The sequence below is a fragment of the Pan paniscus genome, chromosome 23 (genome assembly GCF_029289425.2).
Source record: "Pan paniscus chromosome 23, NHGRI_mPanPan1-v2.0_pri, whole genome shotgun sequence".
NCBI lineage: Eukaryota > Metazoa > Chordata > Mammalia > Primates > Hominidae > Pan > Pan paniscus.
Genome location: NC_085927.1, coordinates 39,851,747 through 39,871,421, shown reverse-complemented (window position 1 = coordinate 39,871,421; position 19,675 = coordinate 39,851,747). Strand labels below are relative to the sequence as shown.

The 19,675-nt window shown below is 41.2% G+C and overlaps 1 protein-coding gene and 1 non-coding gene across 6 annotated transcripts in view; one reads left to right on the top strand and one right to left on the bottom strand.

Annotated features, from left to right (window-relative positions):
• MTMR3 (myotubularin related protein 3) overlaps positions 1 to 18,054 on the bottom strand; it is a 147,015-nt gene extending 128,961 nt beyond the window's left edge. For 4 of the 5 annotated variants that reach the window (XM_008964400.4, XM_003812008.5, XM_003812010.5 and 1 more), the window contains exon 1: positions 17,792 to 18,054. The gene's annotated coding sequence lies outside the window, so the exon portion shown is untranslated. The remainder of the gene's footprint in view (positions 1 to 17,791) is intronic. The other variant, XM_055105929.2, reaches the window with a different exon arrangement.
• Positions 1,506 to 1,612, top strand: LOC112438172 (U6 spliceosomal RNA). Its single transcript, XR_003026649.1, has one exon. It is a non-coding gene; the product is annotated as a U6 spliceosomal RNA (small nuclear RNA).
• Positions 18,055 to 19,675: the final 1,621 nt, after the last annotated feature.

The window sequence follows — 19,675 nt, the reverse complement described above, 5'->3', positions numbered from 1 at the left end:
TAAAGCCCAAGTAATAAATATTAACATCAATCTTTTCCAGAATCATCATGGTCAAAACAAATGAGACTCTTCTCCTAATTTTGGTTCAAAATACCAAAATTTTTACTTCAAAAACTCTCCAACAGATTATTATAAAATCTTAACATTTGCCTAAAAGTCTTTACGTATTTTCACATAACTAGGCAGTATAGCAAAAAAAGAGCACAGGCTTAGGCCGGACGCAGTGGCTCACACCTGTAATCCCAGCATTTTCGGAAGCCAAGGCAAACCACTTGAGTCCAGTGGCAAAACCCCATCTCTATAAAATACACAAAAAAATTAGCCAGGTGTGGTGGCACACACCTGTAGTCCCAGCTGCTTAGGGGGATGAGGCAGGAGTATGACTTGAGCCTTGAAGGCAGAGGCTGCAGTGAGCCAAGATCACGCCACTCACTCCACCCTGGGTGACAGAGTGAGACCCTTTCTCAAAAAAAATTTTTTTTAAAGCACAGGCTCAAGAACTCAACCCACCTAGGCAAATTATTTAACTTAATTTTGCCTCAATTGTCTCATCAGTAAAATTGGGATAATTTTACCTACCTCTGGGAATAATCCTAGACTATTAAATGAGTTAATACATGTATTATAATAAATCACAGGGTGTGCCTGGCATAGTTAACTAAGCCTCAATACTAACCTAGTATAAATGAATGATATCAATAATCACCAGCTGTGTAGTCTTTGTATCCCACAATTCTGCTCTGTAAGGTAAGTGGCCCAAATTCAATGGCCTAAATAAAGACCTATTTAGTAACAGTACTCTATATTCCTATTATTTTACGTGAATTTCACCTACCTAATTCAGTTTGCAAAAGAAACGTTAAGTATTATACCTCTTATACAAAAAAAAGTGAAGTCTAAATAAGTTAAATGACTTACCCAAAGAAACAATAATGTGAAGGCAGAGCCAAGATGAGGTTTTGGTGTTCTGAGATTCCTTAAAACTTTGTCCTCTCCAGAATTTTTAGCCCTCCATCAACTCCTTCCCTCCTAACAAAGACACAGGTATAACGTACCCCAAAAAACCTCCAATTTAATAATTTTAAAATTTCATTAAGCTATACATTTGATTTGTGCACTCTTCTGTATGTTTGTTTTATATCATAACAAAAAGGTTAAATGGCTTATCATTAAGTGTATTCACATATGAAGAGAAGTAGTGGAAAAGTTACATCAAAAGCTAAAAGACGACGAACTCAGCAGATTACGTTCTTTAAAATTTTGCGAGGCAAAAGTTTTTAACTGAGGTATAATATACATACAAAGAAGTGCACCTTTCCTAAGTCTACTACTCGATGATTCTCATAAACTGAACACAACCATGAAATCAAGATCCAGATCAAGACACAGAACATTAGCAGCATACCTACAATCTCCCCTGTCCTCACCACCAAAGATAACCATTATTCTGATTTCCATTCCCATCTGTTAGTTTTGTCCATTTTTTTAAGCTTTACAGAAATGGAGTGCTCGCTTCAGCAGCACATATACTAAAATTGGAACAATACAGAGAAGATTAGCGTGGTCCCTGCACAAGAATGACATGCAAATTGGTGAGGCTTTCCATCTTTCTTAATTATTACAGTAGTATTATTTAATATCCAAAAACAATGATCAATATGAAGAATGGGATGAACTAATCAATACTGTGATTGAAGACAACAGCACTATTTGCCTGGGAAACTAAAGACAAAACAACTAGAAAACTATTAAAACTGTTGAAGGAGTCAATTTGCTACTTACAGAATAAACATATTCTACTCACAATAACATATACTATATACTATGGAATTAAAATCATATTTCTGGCTGGGCACAATGGCTCACGTCTATAATCCCAGCACTCTGGGAGGCCAAGGTGGGAGGATCACTGGAGCTCAGGAGTTCAAGACCAGCAGGGGCAACATAGCGAAATTTCCAAAGAATAGGACTATCTACATGTGGACAAGTATGAGTGTTTCCTGATTAAATAGCCTAAATGTCATCTCCATGAATGCATGTATACAACTTTGTTGGATTGAAGGCTCCTCATCTCAACCCCACTGGAGGTAAACGCTATAAATGTAAGTAATTCAAGAAAGTCTCATCCAAATTAACTCAAGTAAAACAAAAACAAAACAAGAAAAATTTGTCCCATCAAGGTAATGTTATAAAATGTGTAACTACTGTCTCTATCAGTGACTCACTTATAAAGTAGATCTGAACTATGGATTACTACTACTTACTTTCATTAAAAAAAAAAAAAAGATGTGAGAAATTTTTGTAAATTTTCTTTACCCAAAGGTTCGCTGCAGCCATAAAAAAGAACAAAATCATGTCCTTTGCAGCAACATGATGCAGCTGGAGATCATCATTCTAAACTAAACATTGGGTAAACATGGACATAAACATGGGATTCAGGGAACTAACAGAGAGGAGAGGATGGGAAGGCGTGAAGGTTCAAAACTACCTACTAGGAGCTGGGTACGGTGGCTCACGCCTATAATACCAGCACTTTGGGAGGCTGAGGTGGGTGGATTGCTTGAGTCCAGGAGTTCGAGGCAGCCTGGGTAACAGGGCAAAACCCAGTCTCTACAAAAAATACAAAAATTAGCAGGGAATGGTGGCCCAACACTGTAGTCTCGGCTACCCAGAAGGCTGAGCTGGGAGGATGGACTGAGCCCAAGCGGTCAAAACTGCAGTGACCAGTGATCGCAACATTGCACTCCAGCCTGAGGGACAGAGACCTACCCTGTCTCAAAAAACTTATAACTATCTAGTGGGTGCTATGCTTACCACCTGGGTGATGTGATCAATTGTACCCCAAACCTCATGCAATATACCCACGTAACAAACCTGCACACTATTATTATTGGGAGAAAAAGAGCTAATTTAGAACAATATATATAGCTTGACCCAATTTGAGGAAAAAGTTTACCTTTGTATATTTGTTGAAAACAACTATCAATAAAGGACTAAAATTGTGAACTATTCATTCATATGACTGAATACTATACAGCTATTAAAATTAATGAAGTAAGGCAAGTGCAGTGGCTCACACTTGTAATCCCAGCTACTCGAGAGGCTGAGGCTCGAGAATCACTTGAACCTGGGAGACGGAAGTTGCAGTGAGCCAAGATTGTGCCACTGTACTACAGCCTGGGTGACAGAGCAAGATTCTGTTTCAAAAAATAATAATAATAATACACATATATCAACATGTCATTTTTCAAATTATAGAAAGTATGTACTAAAATATCACATAAATTTGAAACCCAATACTACATAAAATATATATAGATATTTGTAGGAAGAATATAAGTGCATGAGCTAAAAAGATAAATAACTTCTGCATACGAAAATACGATCTAAGAGGATGACAAAAGGGACTCCAACCGTATGCATATTTTAATTTTTAAAAGCAAATACAGGCCAGGCACAGTGGCTCACCCCTGTAATCCCAGCCCTTTAGGGGGCCAAGATGGGCAGATCACTTGAGGCCAGTTCAAAACCAGCCTGGCCAACATAGTGAAACCCTGTCTCTACTAAAAATAAGAAAATTAGCCGGGCATGGTGATGAGCTCCTGTAATCCCAGCTACTCAAAAGGCCGAGGCACAAGAATCACTTGAACCTGGGAGATGGAGGGTGCAGTGAGCAGAGATTGTGCCACTGCACATCAGTATGGGCAACAGAGTGAGAGCCCGTCTCAAAAATAAATAAATAAATAAATAAAAACATACTTAAATACACCTTTGAAGCAAATCTGACAAGATGTCAGCATCTATTAAATCTACTGAATGGGCTGGACATGGTGGCTCACGCCTGTAATCCCAGCACTTTGGGAGGCCAAGGCAGGCCAATCACAAGGTCAAGAGATCAAGACCATCCTGGCCAACATGGTGAAACCCTGTCTCTACTAAAAATACAAAAATTAGCTGGGCGTGGTGGCGTGCACCTGTAGTCCCAGCTACTCGGGAAGCTGAGGTAGAGAATCGCTTGAACCCAGGAGGCAGAGGTTACAGTGAGCCGATTCCACCACTGCACTCCAGCCTGGCGACAGAGCGACACTCCAACTCAAAAAAAAAAGAAAAAAAAGAAAAAGAAAAAGAAAAAAAATCTACTGAATTAGTACATGGTGTTTGTTAAATTATTCTCCATATTTTTCTAAATTTTTTAAATATTTAAATTTTACTTTAAAAAAATAAGCCAAGGTTGTGGAATTCAGAGACAGGCTTTGTAGATTCTATAGGGGATCTGTGTGTGTGTGTGTGTGTGTGTGTGTGTGTGTGACAAGCCTGTTATTCTGTACTATAAAATTTTTAACTAAAAAAAAAAAATTATATTATTAGTTTGGTGCAAATGTAATTGCAGTTTTTGCACTGTTGAAATTTGCCACTTAATACTGGAATACACTCTTAAATAAATGTGGTTATGTTATACATCATTTTAATGCACATTTCTTGCCTTTTCTTGCTAATAACGTATTTTTTGCTTTTTTTTTTAGACTATGGAAATTATGTTAGACAAAAAGCAAATTCAAGTGATTTTCTTGAGTTCAAAATGGGTCGTGAAGCAGTGGAGACAACTCACAACATCAACTACACATCTGGCCCAGAAACTGTGCAGTGGTGGTTCAAGAAGTGTTGCAAAGGAGACGAGAGTCTTGAAGATGAGGAGTGTGGTGGCCAGCCAGAAGTTGGCAATGACCAACTGAGAGCAATCATCGAAGCTGATCCTCTTACAACTACACGAGAAATTGCCGAAGAACTCAATGTTGACCATTCTACCCTTGTTTGGCAGGCAATTGAAGCCAACTGGAAAGGTGAAAAAGTTTTTTTTGTTTGTTTGTTTTTGAGATGGAGTCTCACTCTATCACCTAGGCTGGAGTGCAGTGGTGTGATGTGGGCTCACTGCAACCTCTACTTCCTGTGTTCAAGCGATTCTCGTGCCTCAGCCTCCCTAGTTGCTGGGATTACACATGCCCGCCACCATGCCCAACTAATTTTTGTATTTTTAGTAGAGATGGGGTTTCACCACGTTGGCCAGGCTGGTCTTGAACTCCTGGCCTCAAGTGATCTGCCCACCTCTGCCTCCCAAAGTGCTGGGAATACAGGCGTGGGCTACCACGCCCAGCCAAAAGGTGAAAAAGCTTGATAAGTGGGTGCCTCATGAGCTGACCGAAAATTTTAAAAATTGTCGTTTTGAAATGTTGTCTTCTCTTATTCTACGTAACGACGACGAACCATTTCTTGGTTGGATTGTGATGTGCGACAAAAAGTGGATTTTATACAACAACAGTGATGACCAGCTAAGTGGCTGGACCGAGAAGACACTCCAAAGCACTTCCCAAAGCCGAACTTACACCAAGAAGTGGTCATGGTCACTGTTTGGCGGTCTGCTCCTGGTCTGATCCACTACAGCTTTCTGAATCCCAGTAAAACCAATACATCTGAGAAGTATGCTCAGCAAATCGATGAGATGCACTGAAAACTGCAATGCCTGCAGCCAGCACTGGTCCACAGAAAGGGTCCAATTCTTCTCCACAATCACCCGACAACACGTTGCACAACCAACATTTCAAAAGTTGAATTGGGCTACAAAGTTTTGCCTCATCCACCATATTCAACTGACCACTCGCCAACCGACTACCACTTTTCCAAATATCTAGAAAATTTTTTGCAGGGAAAATGCTTCCACAACCAGCAGGATGCAGAAAATGCTTTCCAAGAGTTCATCGAATCTCAAAGCATGGATTTTTATACTACAGGTATAAACAAACTTATTTCTCATCGGCAAAAATGTGTTGATTGTAACAGTTCCTATTTTGATAAATGAAGATCTGTTTGGGCCTAGTTACAATGATTTAAAATTCACAATCCAAAACCACAATTAATTTTGCACCAACCTAACAGTACCTACATTTATTATTTCAACTGCTCTTCAACTTTTTTTTTTTTGAGATGGAGTCTCCCTCTGTCAACCAGGCTGGAGTGCAGTGGCACGATCTCGGCTCACTGCAACCTCCACCTCCCAGGTTCAAGTGATTCTCCTGCCTCAGCCTCCTGAGTAGCTGGGATTACAGATGCCCACCACCGCGCCCCGTTAATTTTTGTATTTTTAGTAGAGATGGGGTTTTGCCATGTTGGCCAGGCTGGTCTCAAACTCCTGACCTCACCTGCCCACCTTGGCCTCCCAAAGTGCTGGGATTATAGGCACGAGCCACTGCATCCAGCCTAATCTTACTCTTTAAAAGAATAAAGTAAGGGCCGATAATAACAAATGTCTTAACCCAGAAATCTAACCTTTTTGAATTATGTTATCCATTCACAGAAGCATTTAAAACACTACAAGTGTGCAGTAAACTAACAGCAAAAGCCAACAAGCTCTAATCACTTAAACTCTAGAGGATATGTGACACAGCTCTTCCTAAAATATCACCAGATGGCTATATAAACTTAGAACGGCTCAACTCCCAGCTGTATATTAACACCAAAACTCCAATAAGCCTATACTGTCATAATAAAAATCGTTTGCCTAAGTATCTTCCAATTCATATTAGATGTATTAAGATAAACCATATCCCATCTGAGTTGCCACAACTCCATTTGATATTTAAAACATACCACAACACACACACACACACACACACACACACACGGATACAGAACTTGGGAGTTCGGGCTGAGTTCTGTGTTTACAGAGTGCATAGAAACTGGTTTTTCTTAAGGTGTCTTTTATAATTCTCAATCAGCTTATTAAGAAAAAAAAAACTAGATGGCTCAGTCCTCTTGGGTTTAATTGTGATCAAATCCCAGAATGTCTTTAGTCATAGTGGAGTTCACAATGATAAAGTTCAAATCAGCTTACCTGCCCCACTCCTCCCATACTACTTCCTACCGCTGCCACTCCTCTTAGGAACTGGAGCCAGTTAACCACCCACTTTCTCAATGGTGAGTGCGACATAAACCTTCAGAAGACATCCAATGAATAATAAAGACTTTAAAATAGCAGTTTTTGGCTGAGCGTGGTGGCTCACACCTGTAATCCCAGCACTTTGGAAGGCCAAGATGGGCGGATCACCTGCGGTCAGGAGTTCAAGACCAGCCTGGCCAACATGGCGAAATCCCATCTCTAAAAAACACAAAAAATCAGCTGGCTGTGGTGGCTTCTGCCTGTAGTCTCAGCTACTTAGGAGGCTGAGACACGAGAATGGCTTGAACCCAAGAGGTGGAGGTTGCAGTGAGCTGAGATCACGCCACTGCACTCCAGCCTGGGTGACAGAGTGAGACTCCATCTTAAAAAATAAAAAATAAAATAAAATAGCAGTTTTTCCTACGTATAAAAGTAATACATGCTCGTTGTAGAAAAATGGGAAACTCTAAAAGAATAAGAAGCAAAAAAGCCACATTATCCCACCAAGACAGAAATTAATCACTACTAATATTTCCATTCATGGCCATCCAGGGTCTCTTCTATATATAAGTGTCTTAGTTCATTTACCAAACAGGATTTTAAATACTGCAGAACAAGCGGGAAGTAGCATACTAGTTCTTTGGAAGACTAATTTTCTTCATTGTAAAGAAGTTACACTTACTGCTGAGTAAGTCAACCATATGTACAAGAAACTGGAGAGAATGACAAAGGTGAGGGGAATCATACCTGCTCTTTTTCATTCACTCACAGCAAACCATGGAGTCCATGTTTTGGGAACCATTATGTACGCAAAGACCAACTAATGAGTATGTTTCCTTTATAAATAGCAGCCTACTAAATAAAGAAATACATACATACAAATATACAGTCTTGCCACAAGAGTTACACACACAGTGAAAGGAATGACATTAAGAGTATTTTTTTTGTCACCATGAAAGTATCTTAAGAGAAAGTAAAGGGATATGTGAAAGGTTGATCTAAAATTCAAGACCTCTTCCACGAAAATATTTTCTGTGCACATAAGATGAAGGAACAATCTCACTACGGAAAATATACCTGTTGGTTTTACAATGCTATAACTTATTTACATGCGTAAATAAATATGCAGGAGTTTAAATAGTCCACAAATATTGACAGCTTACTCTGTACCAGGCAATGTATTAACTGCTAGGGAGTAAGGGAGAGAACAGCCACCAGTCCCTATTTCTGCAGAACTTTCAGTCTACCTCTTGAAATATGATGTCAAACACTAGGCATGGGGTCTCAAGCAAGTCACAACAGTCCTGATTAAATGATGATCTCAAATCCTTGTGATGACCTAAGAAGATATATGTGAAAGTAGCTTATACATCATGTTACCTAAGGTAAAAAGAGATATGTGGCCTTTTGTGCAAAGCACTGTATATAGCAATCACCTTCAATATAAATTATCTCATTTCTTTTAACTGGCAAAAAAGTAATCACTCAAGTTGCTTAATATAATCTCTTTTCACAGTCTCTAAGATTTTAGTATTATCTTTCTCTGCCAATGACCCACATGAAATAACTGAAATTAATTTCCCCATTTTTTTCTAATACAAAAAGCCTTGTTTCCTGATGTCATAATTTATAGGGGTTGGGGGGCAGGCAGCCACAGATCAAAAGCAACTTATTCTAACTCAAGAAAAAAATTATCTTTTAATCTAAGAATCATCATGGAAAGTTTGTTATAGGCTCAGGCTAATCCAAACAGAGTTAGTGACAGGTTAATTGTGGTACTTTGAAAGCAAAGGAGAGCAAGTAGCAATTATTCATCCCTTCACTCAGTCTCTAGGACCTAACTCTTAAAAAACAGGGAGACACATATTATAGCCAAACGGCTTTCCAAAAAACATAATTTTTTAAAATATGTTCTACAAAATATTAATTCTTCATATCTAGAAGAAATAGAGTACTTACATTGCTTCTTATCCTACGATTTGTCCTTTTCAAATTCAGCCACCTCAACAATGCAAAAAGTATTGAACTGATGTTTTAAATTTATTTTTACCCTTATTGCAGATACAACTCTCAAGAGCATGGGACTTTTTTTTTTTTTTGAGATGGAGTCTCGCTCTGTCACCCAGGCTGCAGTGCAGTGGCACAATCTCAGCTCACTGCAACCTCCGCCTCCTGGGTTCAAGAGATTATCCTTCCTCAGCCTCCCAAGTAGCTGGAACTACAGGCGCGTGCCACCACGCTGGGCTAATTTTTTGTATTTTTAGTAGAGACGGGTTTCACGGTGTTAGCCAGGATGGTCTCGATCTCCTGACCTCATGATCCGTCTGCCTTGGCCTCCCAAAGTGCTAGGATTACAGGCCTGAGCCACCGCGCCCAGCCTAGCATGGGACATTTTAAAGGTATTCATGATCCAACTAAACTGGACCAGCAAAACTAGTGAAATGCCCAAAAACAAGCATCTATAAATGCTCAATATTAAACCTTAAGAGTCTAAAGCAGTAGTATCCAAAGCAAGTATAACATATGCACGGTGGCTCACACCTGTAATACCAGCACTTTGGGAGGCCAAGGCAGGCAATTCACTTGAAGCCAGGAGTTCCAGATCAGCCTGGCCAACATGGCAAAATCCCGTCTCTACTAAAAAATACAAAAATTAGCCAGGCATGGTGGCACACACCTGTAATCCCAACTACTCAAGTGGCTGAGGCGCAAGAATCACTTCAACCCAGGAGGCAGAGGTTGCAGTGAGCCAAGATCGCACCACTGCACACCAGCCTCGGTAACAGAAAAAGACTCTTGTCTCAAAAATATATACATATTATACATACACGTATATATATGTTATATATACACATATATATTATATATTATGTGTACACATATACAATGTATACACATATATATTAAATATATATACACACACACATACATACATACACACACGCACACGCACACCTCCAGGAGTAACCAAGACACCCCAGGGTAAAAAAGGAAAATATCTGAACTTTATTTTTAATTATCATCCTTGTTGATTTTTTGTTCGTATTTTATAAAGTCCACAATAATCAGTTACTATACATATATTATTTGTAAATCAAATATCTAAGGATTAAGAATTGATGCTCAATTTTTTTCTTTTTCTCTTTTCTCAAAGCAACAACACGAAGTCCTATCAATTTTTTTTTTCTGACTTCATTCTTCCCATCTCATCTGTTTTTTTTTTTTCTAAAGAGATGGTCTCGCTATGTTGTCCAGGCTAGAGTACAGTGGCTATATTCATAAGCACAATCACAGTGAACTTTAGCCTTGAACTCCTGGCCTCAAACATTCTCCTGCCTCAGCCAACTAAGTAGCTGGGACCACAGAACCATGTACCGCACCTGCTTAATGCTCAAAATTTTTTAGTGATGGGGTAAGCAACCAAAAAGTTTGAAGACCACTGGTCTACACCACTCCCTTGTCACTGATCTTTCATTTTTATCAGCTCCCTCCGAAGAGTTAAGCTATGGAATTAAGTCCTGATGCTGAAAAAGAAACAGAAAACTGTTTCAAACTACTTTAAACTCCCAACAAGCTAAAGATGACAAATCACTAGCAAGAATATATGGAATTGAATACTAATACGCTGTTGATGGGAATTTGAAATAGACATCCTATCTAAAGGGCATCTTGAGTATATCCAAATTTAAAACACACGTACCATTTGACCTAATAATCCCACTTTTTTTTTTTCTTTTGAGACTGAGTCTCACTCTGTCGCCCAGGCTGGAGTGCAGCAGCTTAATCTCGGCTCACTGCAACCTCTGCCTCCTGGGTTCAAGTGATTCTCTGTGCCTCAGCCTTCCAAGTAGCTGGAATTACAGAGGCCCGCCACCACACCCGACTGATTTTTGTATTTTTAGTAGAGACGGGGTTTTACCATGTTGGCCAGCCTGGTCTTGAACTGCTGACCTCAGGTGATCCACCCGCCTTGGCCTCCCAAAGTGCTGGGATTACATGCATGAGCCACCACGCCCAGCTAATAAACCCACTTTTAAGAATTTATCCTGGGCCAGGTGCAGTGGCTCAGGCCTGTAATCCCAGCACTTTGGGAGGCGGAGGCAGGCGGATCATGAGGTCAGGAGATCGAGGCCATCCTGGCCAACATGGTGAAACCCTGTCTCTACTAAAAATACAAAAAATTAGCTGGGCGTGGTGGCATGCGCCTGTACGCCCAGCTACTCAGGAGGCTGAGGCAGGAGAATCGCTTGAACCCGGGAGGCAGAGGCTGCAGTGAGCCTAGATCGCACCACCGCACTCCAGCCTGGGCGACAAAGTGAGACTCTGTCTCAAAAAAAAAAAAAAAGAATTTATCCTAAGGAAATAATAAAATAATAGAACAATTCAATGCAATTCAATGTCCAAACGAGTTCATCACAGTACTGCTTTAAGAGAAAAATTGACAATATCCATTAACAACACAGAACTGCTATAAACTATGATGCATCCATATTATAAACACTAAATGCTCATTAAGGGAATATCAATTTTACAGGGAAAGTTGTTCTTTTTAAAATTATTTCAATAGATATGTATAAGAAAAAAACAAAAATACCAAACATTACATCCAGATGGGATTACAGGTCATCTCTACTTTTTTTTTTAAAAAACACTAAAACTGTTCTGGGCCAGGTGCAGTGGCTCACGCCTGTAATCCCACCACTTTGGGAGGCCAAGGCAGGCGGATCACCTGAGGTCAGGAGTTCGAAACCAGCCTGGCCAACATGGTGAAACCCTGTCTCTACTAAAAATACAAAAATTAGCCAGGCGTGGTGGCAGGTACCTGTAATCCCAACTACTCAGGAGGCTAAGGCAGCAGAATTGCTAGAACCAGGAGGCTGAGGTTGCAGTGAGCTGAGATCACACCACTGCATTCCAGCCTGAGTGACAGAGCGAGACGCCATCTAAAAAAAAAAAAAAAAAAAGTTCCGTAGCTTTCATAACCAGAAATAATTTCATTTTGAAATTTAAAATAAGATTAAGTTAAAACTCCAAATTACTGTCCGATATCACTTCCAAAACTCTTTATAAACACTCTGCCTTCCCATGTCATTTGTGGAATCAGTCTAAACAATTAAATATTTGGTTTATCTCATGGAAAAATGATAGGCATAGAATAAATAACAACCCTATTTCAAGTTATAACCATCTTGTCTTTATACCAATTCTTGCCAGTTATGTCATGATTTATCAATATACTTATAATTTCCTTATATTTTGCCAGATTATAAATCTATGAATAATTCTGAAAACTAAATAAATTTATATTTCTCTTCTGCAACTAAGTTATAAAAGTATTAACGACTTGGGGAGGCTGAGGCAGGGAGAATCACTTGAACCCAGGAGGCGGAGGTTACAGTGAGCCGAGATCGCGCCATTGCACTCCAGCCTGGGCAACAGAGCGAGACTCTGTCTCAAAAAAAAAAAAAAAAAAAGTATTAACTAATAAATTAGATTTCGACCCCAGGTAAGTGAAATCAGAAAAGCTTGCTATCATCTGTCATAACAGAATCATTCTGAATATCCGTAGTTATCAGCATCAAGACAATACCTCTGTGGTTAAAGTACTCCATACTCCATGTTAAGGGAAAAGAGTACTTAAGAATATTATTACAGCATAAGTTCATGTGCTTTGTTCATTAAATCAACAGTTCAGAACATAGCTATGAGGTATTTCACCACTAACAGAATAGCTTTAAGGTAACCCATCTTCACAATTTTCTTTTTGTTTTCGTTTGTTTCATGCCTTACTATTTTATAGACAGTCATTCTATCCACATTGCCCAAGTACTATGTCCCCAAACAACGACGACAAAGTTTTATCAAAACCCAAAAGAAAAAACAACCTTTTAGGCCAGGCACAGTGGCTCATGTCTACAATCCCAGCACTTTGGGAGGCCAAAGCAGGAGGACTACCTTTGAGCCCAGGAGTTCAAGACCAGCCTGGGCAACGTAGCAAAACCCTGTCTCTACAAAAAATGAAAATTATAATTTTTAAAAAGAAAAAATACATTTTACACGGCAACCAAGTATACATACATAAAAATATCTTTTAAAAAGAACAAAAGTTTCCCAAATCTTGAACCCGGGAGGCAGAGGTTACAGTGAGCCGAGATCGTGCCACTGCACTCCAGCCTGGGCAACAGAGCAAGATTCTGTGTCCAAAAAAAAAAACAAAACAAAATAGCATTAACTATTAAAGAAATTAGATTTAGACCCCACATAAGTGAAATCAGAAAAGCTTGCTACCATCTGTTATAACAGAATCATTCTGAATATCTGCAGCTATCAGCATCAAGACAATACCTCTGTGTCTATATTTACTTTTACTTTATGCAATGTACTGATACATTCTTTCTGAAAATACTTTTTTAAATAAGTACATTGATTTCATTACCCTATGACACTGCCACCTGCTACTTAAAAACACAGCCTTAGAACTTTACACAGAATGTGCTGAACTCCTTGCTCCTACCACCTTCTACCACTGCTCCAACATAAGAAAATGGGTGAAATCTAGCCAAGTCTATTCCAAGTAGAGACCTTGGCATAAATGTGAGACACCCCAGGTTCCTCTGAAGTCCCTGCAACATTGTGACTATTCCGACTAGCAGACAGGATACATGTGCTGAAAGGTTTCTCCAGCCAGAGTACAGAAGCAGAAACCTTCTCTGTTGCCATATCAGTGATATTGGTAAATTCTGCACTTGACAATACAGACTAGGTTTACCACTGCTCCACAAGCCAATTCTTCAAAGACATAAAATAGGATTCTAATACAATACGATTCTAATACCAGCCCCTTACATTTTTAGAATGCTTTTCATATACACTATTGTTTGATCCACAGTCTGTTAGAAAAGTAGAAAAGTTGCTCTTCTTCCTTTCACTAATGAGGGAACTGGAGCTCAGGGGGGTTATGTAGCTTGCCAGAAACAACATGGGTAATGAAGAATAACAACCCAGGCTTGAACCCAAGATTTACTATCTACCCACTTTCATGCTACAATTTTCATTTTTAATATCTGATACAAATATGAACTTAAAAGGTATATTGTTTCTAGATACAAAAGCAAAGATGAAAGCATATCAGTATTGATATCACAAAATTAAGATTAAAAATAGCAATGACATGTTAATAATTTGGTAGCCTCTAAAGTTACTGGGAGTTCTAGTTCAATCCAGTATGAATCTGATATCATCTTATAACTTAAATCAATGTTACACTGATTATAAATTTATCTATATATTCATCATAGAAAATTACAGAATTAGGTGGTAAGAAACAGCTAGCTATATAAATTGCACAAACTCCCCCCAAACCATTCTCAAGTCTCATGACTTCACACTAAATTATGAAGTTCCCAATGTAAAACCCAATTTGATTTCAACACTAAGCCAATTACAACAGCATAAGCATGTTCTTTCTACATAACACTTGCAACATACATTCAACATCGGAAGCACTTTTGGACAATGTCTAAAATCCATAAGCTAAAAGCAGAACCCAACACAGAATCTTGTTTCTTTTAAATAATAAAGGTTCATCTACCTATATGAGATGAATACCAAATAACATAATTAGAAATGATTAAAAATTTGCAGAATCAGGCTAGAGAAACTACTTGAGGTCAAAGACTATAGGCCCTTAATTGTATAGATGAGAAAACTGACGCCCAGAGAAGTTAAGTGACATTCCCAACAGCAATAAATGACACAGATGGAATCAGAATATATGTCTGTCAATCCAGAACTTCCCACTATTCTATACTACCTTTGCATTTACTGGGCTCTTAAAAAAGTCACTAACATCTGAAACACTTAAGATTCATTAAGACTCAAAAACTAGGGGACTCGATAATGTTCATGACAGTCTTTAGAAAACAATTTCTTAAAGGAATCTCAAAAATTCCAAACAATAAGCACTGAAAGCTGGCTCTTCATTTTCATTTTCTTTCCTACCCAGAGCCCTATTTGATCAAAAATTGGCTCTTTAATCCATTGCAAAATATCAGGTAGCTTTTAATAACTAACACTGCTATAAACCACCATAACTGTTCTTTTTCCCATATCAATACTATTCACTTAATTAAAAAATATCTGAGGGCACAGAATATGCTGATAACTGCGCTGGGTACTGGGGACACCAGGGAACAAAACAGACAAGGCCTCTGGCTCTTCTAATGGACAGCTGGGTGCAACTCTAAAAATACTACTCTATGATTTGACAGGATATTTACCAAAGCCCTTCACTACTCTACACAACTGTAACAACATTTTCTTCCACCTCTTCCAAACTTGTAAGAACCTTCACCACACCCCCCTCTAAAACACGAATACTTCCTTTGGTAACAGCATTCCACTTTACTGAAGAAGGTGTGAACGTGTTAACTAGAACTACAGCAGATTTTTAAACTGACTTTACCACTCCTCATGGCCTGCGGCAAATTTCAAGAACTTTTCACAATACATAGTAACCCTTCCTGGTTCACAACCCGGGTCTCAAATGATTGCTAACACACCCATCCTACCCTCCACTAGAAATCTGAGTCAGATGGTTTAGGAGCAACCATGATGGTGGGAAGCATCTTCAGTGGACCCCTTTATGAGCCAGAAGCCGACTTACTCCCTCTCCTTCTCTGTTTATTTCCTCTGGATCCTTCAATATATCTCTGGATACAGTATATCTCCAATTAATCAGCATCTAATTTTATCAAGTGTGTTCCTAATAACTTGTTTGCAAATTAACTTTTGGCAACAAATCTGTTTCCCCTACATAAATCCATTATATTTTAAGAGATGCTCAATTTGCATCTCTTTAAGTTTCTCATGCTTCCCCTTCTCCACCTCTTAAATTCTTAAAGATCTATAAACAAAAGCACCCTGAGAAGTCATAATTAATGGGACTTCTTTGGAATACCCAATCTAAAGCAAAAGTTCACATGCCTTGCTGACCAGAATCATTCACGGAGCTTTGTAAGGATAGATCCCCGGGCTCTATCCTCAGAGATTTTAATTCACCAGGTCCTGCATGAGTTCGAGGAATTTAGGTAGTCCATAATATTTCTAATGACCAGCCTTAAACTAGACAACCACTGAAGAACCTGGCCTATGAGCTGAGAAACTCAGGGTTTTTTATGGCTGGTCATTAATGACAAGCGGGGCTGTACCACTGTGCTGGTCACTTGAAGTTCTCTGAGTCACCTGAAAATGAGGGAGTAATTGGAGCCAAAAGAGGTATTCATAGGCAGCCAATCTAAAATTCTAGAATCCTCCAAATTTAATTTAATATCACATACTATACTGGGTTTACTCAAAACAGTGTCATTCTGGCTGGCGGCAGTGGCTCACGCCTATAATCCCAACACTTTCGAAGGCCAACGCAAGCGGATCACTTGAGGTCAAGAGTTCCAGGCCAGCCTGGCCAACATGGTGAAATCCCCGTCTCTACTAAAAATACAAAAATTAGCCAGCCGTGGTGGCGCACACTTGTAATCCCAGCTACTTGGGAGGCTAAGGTGGGAGGATTACTAGAACCTGGCAGGCGGAGGTTGCAGTGAGCAGAGATCGCACTACTGCACTTCGGCCTGGGCGGGAGAGCGAGATTCTGTCTTAAAAAAAAAAAAAAAAAAAAGTGTCATTCTGTAAGCTCTTCTAGCCTACCCAAGTCATAGGCCCTATAAAGGGAAGACTTTCTGCATGCCATCAATGTCTCCTGTCCTACTGAACAGCCCTGAATCTGAAAGGGGAAGGTCCCCACCACCTCTCCATGGACAAATCACAAACATTTGACATTGAAAAAAATAATAATAATCTCCTGTAATTCAACCCAGGCCTCTTATGGCATTACCATTCACATATGAGAAAGTTGAACCTTAACTAGAGAAGTATATGGTTTTGGGGTTTTGTTTTGTTTTGTTTGTTTGGGTTGGGGAAAAATAGATGTCAGAATCAAGATACTACAACAGTAAGAATTTAGGCCTGGGTCTGGAAAGGACATTTGAACATCAATATGTAATAGCAGTCCATGTCCAAAACTCACAAGTGAGATTATCAAACTCCAGGGGAGTCTATTAATGTGGCCATAAAATCTACCCCATAATTTTGACATAAGTTTTCCAGTCCAAAATACAACCTACAGTGTCATCTTATGGGTCCGGAAATGCCATACCTCAAGCAAAATTACTACCGGAGAAATAACACCGTAATCATTTGCGGAACAGTCTGACCAGGGTTCCCTCAGTTACGCCAACCGCCCCCAATCATCCTTCCCACCTAAGTACTACCAGGTCAGGAGGATGCCCTGCTGCACGATCGGGCGGTCACTCCTCCTTTCCACAAGGCCCAGGCCCGCACCGTTCGCCCCGGGGCTCCCATGGCCCCTGACCTCCAGTATCCGGCAACGATGGACCGCCACAGACCCGGCAGGGGGCGAAGGGCGCACACCCACCTCCCGGGAGTTCGTGGGAATAACTCCGGGCGTTCCGAGGGTACGTCCCACACCCAGAGCCGCACGGGCCCATCCCCGCCAGGTCTGGGAAGGCAGCCCGAGCCCGGGACCCCGCCTCCCCCGCATCTAGGGTCCGGGCCGAGCTCGGCCGCCGAGCTCCCATTCCCACTCCCACACCCAGCGCCTCCCCCTGGCGGCGACAGCCGCCGGGGACGCCCCTCCCCGGGCCCCGCACGCAGTCCCCAGCCCTCCCAGGGCGCTGCCTCCTCAGAGGGTGACAGCCGCCTGGCCAGGGCCGGGGCCGAGGCCGGCCCCTCCTCCAGCTCTTCCTCACCCCCCGAGGAGACGGAGGACGGGGATGGGGTTCTTACCGGGCAGCAGGACATGGCGAGGCCCTCCACGGCACAGTCTCCCCCTCCGCCACCCCACCAGGCTCCCTGCCAGGGCCGGCGCTGGGCAGCGCCTGAGCCGCTGGGACGTCTCGTCCGGCTGCTACTCCGCCGCCGCCGCCGCCTTCTCACAACCACAACAACATGGCGGCAGCGGCCACACAGAGCGCGCTCCCGACGCCGAGCCGGGCGACGAGCGAGGACGCGCGCGCACGCTCGGGCGCTGAGCCCGGTGTCCGGGAAAGGGGGCGGGTCTCCGCCGGTTGGACGGGGGCGGGGCCTGGACAGGTGGTCACGCCCCAGGAGATGGGCGGGGCTGCAGCTGGGGAGAGGCTCGCGAAAAAGCCCAGCGGAGCAAGAATGGCTAGACAGATGGGAAATGGGTGGAGGAAAAGAGATGATGACAAAAAAAAATCTGGAAGAAAACCAAAGGTGGTCCTACAGATTTTTAGGAGGCGTCTTTTCCAAGCTCTGTAACCCTGGGCAAGACATGGCTCACTCTACTTACCAGAAAAATAGAACAATAGTGGTATCTTCCACCTGCAATTGTGGTCAGGATAAAACCAGTTTAATATAATGCAAGTAAATATAGTGTTTTAGAAGTTGTATTCAGAATACAATTTCTTTTCTTTTCTTTTTTTTTTTTTTTTTTTTTTTTTTTTTTTTTGAGACAGAGTCTGGCTCTGTCGCCCAGGCTGGAGTGCAGTGGCATCTCGGCTCACTGCAACCTCTGCCTCCCGGGCTCAAGCGATCCTCACACCTCAGCCTCCTGAGTAGCTGAGACTACAGACTCACAACATCATGCCCGGCTAAATTTTGTATTTTTTGTAGAGATGAGGTTTCTGCCATTTTGTCCAGGCTGATCTCAAACTCCTGGGCTGAAGCAATCCACCCACCTCGGCCTCCCAAAGCGCTGGGATTACAGGCATGAACCACCGCACCCGGTCCAGAATACAATTTCAAACTGATTCAACTTCAGCTCCTAATCAAAAGCTCAGCGGGAAGAAGTGAGTTTTCAAACAAAGTAAAAAACAACTCCCCAAAAAATTGTAACCTACCCACACTAGCCTGCAGAATTCCACAAACCAGGATTGCATTACCGTAGGCCCTAACAGATTCACCTCCTCTGAGTTGCCTTTTAACATTCTACCCTTGACTTTTCTGGAAACTGGGAGAACTAGTCAAATGAAATCTATTCCTGTGTCTGTTGTAAAGTTTTTCCACAGCACTTTCTGAAATTTATTTTCAATGTTTATTGTCATTTTACTCCACTAAAATGTAAAAGCTACTTGAAGATAAGGATCTTGTCTTGTTCATCACTGTTTCCCCAGCACCTAGAACTGTGCAGGTTAAGTAGTAGGCAGTCGAATTTCTTGATTAACTAACAGCTGGCTGGGCGCGGGGGCTCACGCCTGTAATCCCAGCACTTTGGGAGGCCAAGGTGAGTGGATCACCTGAACTCAGGTGTTCGATACCAGCCTGGCCAACATGGTGAAACCCCGGATCTACTAAAAATACAAAACTTAGCTGGGCATGGTGGCGGGCGCCTGTAATCCCAGCTACTTGGGAGGCTGAGGCAGGAGAATAACTTGAACCCGGGAGGCGGAGGTTGCAGTGAGCCGAGACTGCGCCACTGCACTCCAGCCTGGGCGACAGAGCAAGACTCCGTCTCAAAAAAACGAAACTAAACTACCAGCTGACATTTATTCATACAACTCATCTAATTGAATCTTCACAACTTTAATAGGTAGATACCATTATCTCCATATTACAGATGAAGAAAGTGAAGCACAGAATAAACTGCGTGTATTAAAACAAAATTCAAACCCAGCAGACAAAAAAAAAAAAAAAAAAAATACTGTGCTG